Raw genomic sequence first — 9,839 nt, forward strand, 5'->3', positions numbered from 1 at the left:
AAATTCAATCCCATTTGAATTTATTAATTCTATCGTTCCGTATGGGAAAACTCTTTTAACTATGAATGGTCCAGACCATCTTGATTACAATTTTCCAGGAAATAGCTTGAATCGTGAATTGAAAAGAAGAACTCTGTCTCCTTCTTTAAATTCTTTTGAACTTCTGATTCTTTTATCATGCCATTTCTTCGTTCTTTCTTTATAGATTAACGAATTATCGTATGCTTCATGTCTTAATTCTTCTAATTCGTTTAGTTGACTTAATCGTAGACGTCCGGCTTCATGTAAATCAAGATTACATGTCTTCAAAGCCCAAAATGCTTTGTGTTCAATTTCTACTGGAAGATGACATGCTTTTCCATAAACAAGTCTAAAAGGTGTGGTTCCAATTGGAGTTTTGTAGGCTGTTCTAAAAGCCCAGAGTGCATCCTCCAATTTAATGGACCATTCCTTCGGATTTGATCCTACGATTTTCTCTAGAATACGTTTAAAGCTCGGTTGGTATTTTCAACTTGTCCACTTGTTTGTGGATGATATGTGGTGAAGATTTTATGAGTTACTCCATATCTTTTAAGAACTTTCTCAAATTGATTATTACAGAAATGAGTACCCCGATCACTTATTAAAGCTTTCGGTGTTCCAAACCTTGCAAAAAGACGTTTTAAAAAGTTGACTACAACTCGTGCATCGTTAGTTGGGAGAGCTTGTGCTTCCGCCCATTTAGATACATAATCAATGGCTACAAGAATATATAGATTATTATGAGATTTTGGAAATGGACCCATAAAGTCAATACCCCAAATGTCAAATACCCCAAATGTCAAATACTTCACATACTTGGATGACATTTTATGGCATTTCATCACGTTGACTTATTTTTCCGGCCCTTTGACAAGCATCACAGGATTTGCAAAGAAGGATTGCGTCTTTGTAAATTGTAGGCCAATAGAATCCAGCATCATAAACTTTTCTTGCTGTTAGTTGAGGCCCATAATGCCTCCTGTTGGTCCTGTGTGACAATGGTTTAATATTTTACTAGCTTCATCTCCAAATACACATCGGCGTATTATTCCATCGGGACAACTTTTAAACAGATGTGGATCTTCCCAAAAATAGTGTTTTATATCACTGAAGAATTTCTTTCGTCTTTGGTACGATAATCCTTTTTCAAGGAATCCACAAACTAAGTAGTTTGCATAGTCTACAAACCATGGAATTTCTTTATAATCTATCTTCAATAGATATTCATCAGGAAAGTTGTCTTGTATGGCCGATTCATTTAGAACTTCTAACTCAGGATTTTCAAGACGAGAAAGATGATCAGCGGCGAGATTTTCTGCTCCTCTTTTATCTCGGATTTCAATATCAAACTCTTGTAAAAGTAAGATCCAACGGATTAATCTTGGTTTAGCATCTTGTTTCGAAAATAGGTATCTAAGAGCAGAATGGTCGGTATAGACCACTGTTTTTGCTAGAACGAGATATGATCGAAATTTGTCAAAAGCAAAGACAATAGCAAGGAGTTCTTTTTCAGTAGTTGTATAGTTCGTTTGTGCTCCTTGTAACGTCTTACTAGCATAATATATAGGTTAAAATCGTTTTTCAATCCTTTGTCCTAAAACGGCTCCCATTGCAAAATCACTTGCATCGCACATTAGTTCAAATGGTAGATTCCAATTTGGTGTTATCATGATCGGCGCATTAGTGAGTTTCTCTTTAAGAATATTAAAAGATTTGATACACTCATCTGAAAAGATGAATGGAGCATCCTTTTCTAGGAGTTTATTCATAGGAGTGGCAATTTTAGAAAAATCTTTTATGAAACGTCGGTAAAAACCGGCATGCCCTAGAAAACTCCTAACTCCTCTAACATTGGTGGGATGTGGAAGTTTAGCAATTACATCTACTTTAGCTCTATCCACTTCAATTCCTTCTTTTGAAATTTTATGTCCAAGAACGATGCCTTCTTTAACCATAAAATGGCATTTCTCCCAATTAAGAACTAGATTTGATTGTTCGCATCTAATAAGCATTCGTTCAGATTAACTAGACATGATTCAAATGTATCACCGAAGACTGAAAAGTCATCCATGAAAACTTCCATGCATTCTTCTATCATGTCATGAAAAATCGCCATCATACACCTTTGAAAGGTTGCAGGGGCGTTACAAAGTCCAAATGGCATGCGTTTGTAAGCAAAAGTACGATAAGGGCACGTGAATGTGGTTTTCTCTTGATCTTCGGGTGCTATTGGAATTTGAAAATATCCGGAAAATCCATCTAGAAAACAATAGTAACTATTTCCGGCTAATCTTTCCAACATTTGATCTATGAAAGGTAAGGGAAAGTGATCTTTTCTGGTGGCGTCATTTAATTTTCTATAATCAATACATACACGCCATCCTGTTACAGTCCTAGTAGAAATAAGCTCATTTTTCTCATTTGTAATGACAGTCATGCCACCCTTCTTAGGCACGCATTGAACTGGGCTTACCCATGGACTATCAGAAATTGGATAAATTAGACCTGCATCTAGCAGTTTAATAATTTCTTTTTTAACTACATCTTACATATTAGGATTTAGTCTTCGTTGGCGTTGCACATACGTTTTATGACCTTCTTCCATAAGGATTTTATGTGTGCAATACGAAGGACTTATTCCTTTAATATCATGAATCTTCCATGCAATGGCTGGTTTATGAGCTTTCAACACAGAAATGAGTTGTGATTTCTCATTTTCAGTAAGAGAAGACGATATTATTACAAGTAATTCAGATTCACCATGTAAATAAGCGTATTCCAAATGGTTTGGGAGTGGCTTTAACTCTAATTTCGGTGGTTCTTCTATCGATGATTTGTATCGATATCTGTCTTCTTCTTTTAGCATTTGAATTTCTTCTGTTGTTGGTTCATATCCATTAGCTATAAGTGTAGCTAACATTTCAGCTTCATCAATTGGTTCATTACCTTCTCCTAAAGAACATTCTCCTGTTCCTTGTAATTCTGGAAATTCTTCTAATAATTCTGAATGTGCATCTATAGTTTGAATATAATAACATGTATCATCTGCATATTGTGGTTGTTGCATTGCTCTATCAACTGAAAAGGTAACACTCTCATCCTCTATACTTAGGGTCAGATTCTTACCGAACACGTCTATCATTGCTTTAGCCGTGTTTAAGAATGGTCTTCCTAATATGAGAGGAATTTGAGAATCTTCTTCCATGTCCAGAACAACAAAATCTACTGGAAATACTAAAGTACCAACTTTAACTAGCATGTTCTCCATTATCCCTCTAGGATATTTTATTGATCGATCGGCTAGTTGTATACTTATTCTTGTTGGTTCCAATTCTCCAAGGTCTAGTTTAGTGTATAGTGAATACGGCATTAAATTTATACTAGCACCTAAGTCTGCCAATGCTTCTATTGAACTAAGACTACCCAGAAAACATGGAATTGTGAAACTTCCTGGATCAGATAGTTTTTCTGGTATCTTATTCAACAGCACTGCTGAACAATTAGCATTCATAGTAACAGCTTAGAGTTCTTCCATTTTCTTTCTATTCGTGATCAGATCTTTCAAGAATTTAGCATATCTAGGCATTCCTGAAATCACATCAAGAAAGGAAGATTTACATTTATCTGTTTAAACATATCCAAGAATTTGGATTGCTCGACTTCAAGTTTTTTACTCGGGTAAGGAAGTGGTGGTTGGTATGGTTTAACATAAGATTTAGCCTTAACTGTGTTATCTTCATTAACCTTTTCAACTACCGGTTCTTTTTCCTTATCTTGATTAGGTTGGGGTTCTTGTGGAGTAGGAATAACTTCATCAGAAGTTACAAGTATTTCAGGTGGTTTAAGTGTTGTACCACTTCTTGTGGTAATGGCTTTAGCTGTTTCATTCCGGGGGTTAGCATTTGTATCACTAGGTAGACTTCCCGGTTTTCTTTCACCTATTAACCTTGCTAGGTTACTTACTTCTTGTTCCAGATTTTGAATACAAGCTTGTTGATTTCTAAATGCTTGAGCATTTTGTTCATTAGTTTGTTTCTGAGATGTGAAAAATTGCGTTTGAGTTTCAACTAGCTTCGTCATCATATCTTCTAAATTAGGCTTTTTATCATCAGTTTGTTGTGGTGGTTTGTTTTGAAAATTAGGTCTTTGATGGTTGTAAGTATTATTGGATACTTGTTGATTGCTAGGACCTTGTTGGTTGTTGTATGGAATATTTCTGTTATAATTCTGGTTTTGATTGTAAATCTGTCTTGGCGGTTGATAATTATTCTGATAATTATTTCCAGGTCTTTGGTTTATGTATGAAATATTCTCTCTTTGTTCCATTGTTAATTCAATACTTAGACAATCTTTTGTCAAATGTGGTCCTCCACACTGCTCACAACTAATTCGTATTGAGTGAATATCTTTAGTCATCCTTTCCATTCGTCTCTCGACAGCATCTATCTTTGCGGAAATGGAATCTAAGTCATGGCTAGAATCGGCTCTAGCTGCTTTAGATGATCTAACGATATCTTTTTCTTGGTGCCACTCATGTGAGTGGGAAGCAGTGTTATCAATAATTTTGTAAGCATCAGTTTCAGTTTTCTTCATAATAGAACCACCAGCTGCTATTTCTATGTCTTTCCTTGTAGTGATGTCGCATCCTTGGTAGAATATTTGTACTATTTGACAGGTATCTAAACCATGTTGCGGACATCTTCTTAATAACTTTCCAAATCTAGTCCACACCTCATATAGAGTTTCATTTGGCTTCTGTGTAAACGTAACAATTTCTGCTTGAAGTCTTACGGCTTTAGATGCAGGAAAGAATTGTTTAAGAAATTTTTCAACTAAAACATCCCATGTATCAATCGCCCCTTCAGGTAACGATTCCAACCAATCTTTGGCTTCTCCCTTTAAAGTCCAGGGAAATAACATGAGATATATCTGTTCATCCTCAACTTCTCTTATTTTAAATAGTGTGCAGATCCTATTAAAGGTACGAAGATGTTCATTTGGATCTTCCTTCGGCGCACCACTAAATTGGCATTGATTAGTCACCATGTGTAGAATTTGTCCTTTGATTTCATAATCTGGCGCATTAATGTCTGGATGAGTAATTGCGTGACCTTGGCCAGTGCGTTTAGCTCTCATTCGGTCTTCCATACTTAAAGGTTCCAGATTCTCCGTAATTGAATTTGTTGAATCGGAATCACTAGAGGATTCTGATTTAATGGTTCGTTCCTCAACAATCTCTGTTTGAATGATTGGTGGTTCCGGAGGAAAATTTAATGGTTCAGGATCTACGAATCGTTCCTGAATATTCTCCGGATTCTCAATTGTGAGGTCGGGTTCAAAAAATGGATTATCGAAAATTTGAACTGGAGTACTTGGTCGACTGGATGACGATTCTAAAGAAAAATCAACGGCAGTAATATTTGCTAAATGTCTTGATCTAGTTACAGGTGGTGAACGTACAAAAGGTGGTGAACGTCTTGCTCGGTGCATTCACTGAATATCCTATTAGTTTTTAAAAGGAAAGAAAAATTATAATAAGTTATCCAATCAATAGACTTTTCTGATTTTGCCCACATTTCGAATAGCCAAAAGATGCAGCAGAGGGGCAGGATTCGTTTGGTCTCAATATAATTGAGGACTGTTTGGCTCCAATAACCCGGTCCACGTACAAATCCAACTATTACTACGAACCAGAAAATTTTGATGTCTATCAATTTAACCACTTAAAATAAATTTTCGTAATTTTAAGAAATTTAGATAAGAAGTAGAATAAAAATCTATGTCCTAAAACTAGAATAGCGAGAAATAAGAAAGAAAAAGAGCGCGTCGAAAAAGGTCGAAAAAGAAAAATGGTTGAAAAATAAAAGGTGACGGAAAAATAAAAGAAACTTATAAAACTTAAAAACACTTGACTAACCTAACCTTATTACTACAACTAACTTAAAATTATAATCGCAAATTGAGATTACTAATTGGAATGATAATTGATACATAGGTAAAAGTTGTCTAAAAATATTAAAGCTTACAGGAAAAACTAAATCCCAAATGGAAATAACTTAAAAAGAAACTAAAACTTAAAAAGACGTCGCAAAATTCTAAAGTACCTAAATCTTAGTCTAAAGAAAAAAAACACTTAAGGAATTCTACGGCAAAGCCTAAAAATCTAGAAATAAAAATAATTATGGCAAAAACTAAGTTTAAAACTAAATATGAGCGAAAAATACAAATATTACGCTAAAACAATTAAAAATGGACAAAATATAAAAATATACAAAAAGTTGTAAAAAGTACAATTTTTATAAAAATATTATTTTATATTATTTATTTTATAAAACTATTAATTTTATATTTTAATTAAACTAATTTAACTAAATATATAAATTAAATAAAAAGTAAAACTAATTATAATAATAATAATTAATTAGGGTTAATAATAATAATAATTAATAATTACCCGTAATTAAATGCAGATTAGGGTTTCTGTCGGTGTCAGGGTAGCTCCGCGAGTTGCGGTATTCCAAGCAGCAAACCCCGCGAGTCGCGGGGTTCCAAAATTCAACTCTGGTACAGTTTTAAATTTGACGCGTTTTTTTTTATTATTTTATATTTTCTGTTTTTATATTTTCTGTTTATATCAAAATATTTGTATAATAAAAACTTATATTTAAAAACTTAAATAAAAATAGAACTACTTTATAATTTTAAAAATATCTTAAAAATAGATTTATATATATTAAAATTTTTTTTTTCGGTTTTTTTTATTTTAAATAAAAACAAAATACTTAAATAAAACTTATATAAAAATAAAGAAACTTTATAAAACTTAAATATTTAACAAAATCTTAAAAATACTTATATTTTTGTTTTTCTTTTTATATTTTCGAATATTTAAAACGTATTTTTATAAAAATGAATTTTAATAAAAGTAAACTAAAAATCTTTTTTTAATTAATTAATTAATTAGCGTTGCGCTTCCGGCTTTTAAGCTAAATTGTCCCCGGCAGCGACGCCAAAAATACTTGATGTTTATGCGAGGTGTATATAAAATAGCTTTAAATTTCAGCAGGAAATACTATTAATTACGATACAATTTTACACAAGATATTTATTTATTTATAGAATGGATATACTTAAACCTTGCTACAACACTTATAGGCAGTGTACCTAATCGTACAGTAGTGTAGTTTTTAGTAAGTCCGGTTCGTTCCACAGGAAAAATCTTTAAACAAAGCTTAACGCTATATTAGTTTACTTTTGTAAAAATACAAATATATATATAAGTAATATTATTATTATAAAGGGGGGGTTTTACCGTTTAATGACCGGTTTGTCGATTTTAAAACTTTAGTCGCAGTTAAAACCAAATGTAAAATAATAAATAAATACAAGACTTAATTTAAAGCGTAAAGTAAATAACGATAATGAAATTGCGAATAATAAAAGTGCGATAAAATAAACTTGCGATAATTAAAAAAATACGATAATTAAAAGTGCAATTAAATACAATAACAATAAAAATGCGATAATTAGAAGTGCAATTAAATATAAAATAAAGGAAATTAAATATGAAATAAAAGAATTATGCTTATTTAAACTTCCGTAATCATGATGTTTGACGTGTTGATTTTTAGTTTATTCCCATGGGTTAATTGTCCTTTGTCCTGGATTATTTAATATGTCCGTCTGGTTTTGTCCATAACAGTCCATCAGTCATAAATATAAAGTGCGAGTATCCTCGTCAAATTATCCTTATACCCGAAGTTAAATATTCCAACTAATTGGGGACTTAAACTATAACAAGATTTTAATACTTTGTTTAATAATTACACCAGGATGTCGACTGAGTGTAACCCAAGTTTTTAATATTTTGTTATCAATTATGCCAAGTGTCCTTTTACATAATTTCACCCCTGTTTTAATTATTCTAGTGGCTATTAATCCATTCCCGTGTCCGGTTAAATGAACGATTATTCGTACATATAAATACCCCGCCGATCGTGTCCGATTGAGTGTATATGGTAATTTATAGGGACGCCCAATTGTAAATCTTTATATTAACATTAACAAACTATCATTTAGTTAAACAAATATAAAGCCCATTAATAGCCCATAGTCTAATTTCCACAAGTGTCGTTCTTTTGTCCAAACCCCAATTATGGTACAAAGCCCAATTACCCAATTTTAGTAATTAGCCCAACATCGTGATTACTTCGGATTAAATAAGCATAATAATAACTTAGCTACGAGACATTAAATTAAAAAGGTTGAACATAACTTACAATGATTAAAAATAGCGTAGCGTTACACGGACAGAATTTCGACTTACACCCTTACAATATTCGCTAACATACCCTTATTATTAGGATTAAAATTAAAATTAAAATTAAAATTAAAATATAAATATAAATATTTACGTATAGATATAGAGAGGATGGATATATATATGTTGGTTTTTGCGATCAGAATTTGTTTGCTTTTATAGGGAGTTTCAGAATTTGGGGCTCCGCGACTCGCGGCCCTTTTTGCCTTCAAACTCGGCGAGTCGCGGAGTTTGAAAATACAGCTCACCAACTTTGGAGTCTTTCTTGCCGACGGATTTTTATTATTTATATAATATATAAATAATTATAAGAATTATTTAAATATTATATTATATTTATGTGCATAGTTGACTTGTAATTTTTAGTCCGTTGCGTCGAGCGTTGAGAGTTGACTCTGGTCCCGGTTCCGGATTTTCGAACGTCCTTGCGTACAATTTAATATCTTGTACTTTGCATTTTGAATCTTGTACTCTTGTAATTTCGAGACGTTTCTTATCAATAATTGGAACCTCTTTGACTGTCTTTTGTACTTTTGAGCTTTTTGGTCGTTTGCGTCTTCAATTCTTCGAATCTGTCTTTTGTCTTCACCTTTTATTATTTAAATGAATATCACTTGTAAATAGAACAATTGTAACTAAAAGCTTGTCTTTCTTGAGGAATAATGCTATGAAATATATGTTCGTTTTTAGCATTATCACTTGCGCTAAAGTCAAGGCTGAGCATCAGAAGCCATCAGGATTACTGATTCAACCAGAGATTCCCCAGTGGAAGTGGGAAGGTATTTCCATGGACTTCATCACGAAACTGCCGAGAACGGCGGGTGGTCACAATACTATTTGGGTTATCATGGATCGTCTCACTAAGTCCGCACACTTCTTACTGATAAGGGAAACCAACAAAATGGAGAAGTTGGCTCAGATATACATTAAGGAAGTCTTCTCTAGGCATGGAGTGCCTATATCCATTATATCCGACCGCGACAGCAGATTTACTTCCAGGTTTTGGCAATCATTGCAGAAAGCAATGGGGACTCGTTTAGATATGAGCACAACATATCACCCCCAGACGGATGGCCAGAGCGAACGAACTATTCAGACTTTTGAGGACATGTTGAGAGCGTGTGTCATTGATTTTGAAAATGGATGGGATAAGTATTTACCACTAGCTGAGTTCTTATACAATAACAGCTACCATGCGAGCATTAAAGCTCTACCTTTTGAAGCATTGTATGGAAGGAAGTGTAGATCTCCTGTTTGTTGGAGGGAGTTGGGAGATAGTCAGTTGACAGGTCCTGAGATTATTCAGGAGACAACTGAGAAAGTTCTACAGATTCAGGAATGATTGAGAACGGCTCGAAGTCGTCAAAAGAGTTACGTCGATGTTAGACGGAAGGACATAGAGTTCCAAGTTGGTGACAGGGTTATGCTTAAAGTATCACCTTGGAAGGGTGTTGTACGATTTGGGAAATGAGGTAAACTGAGTCCTAGATATGTTGGA

Source organism: Rutidosis leptorrhynchoides, chromosome 8 (genome assembly GCF_046630445.1).
Source record: "Rutidosis leptorrhynchoides isolate AG116_Rl617_1_P2 chromosome 8, CSIRO_AGI_Rlap_v1, whole genome shotgun sequence".
Lineage (NCBI taxonomy): Eukaryota > Viridiplantae > Streptophyta > Magnoliopsida > Asterales > Asteraceae > Rutidosis > Rutidosis leptorrhynchoides.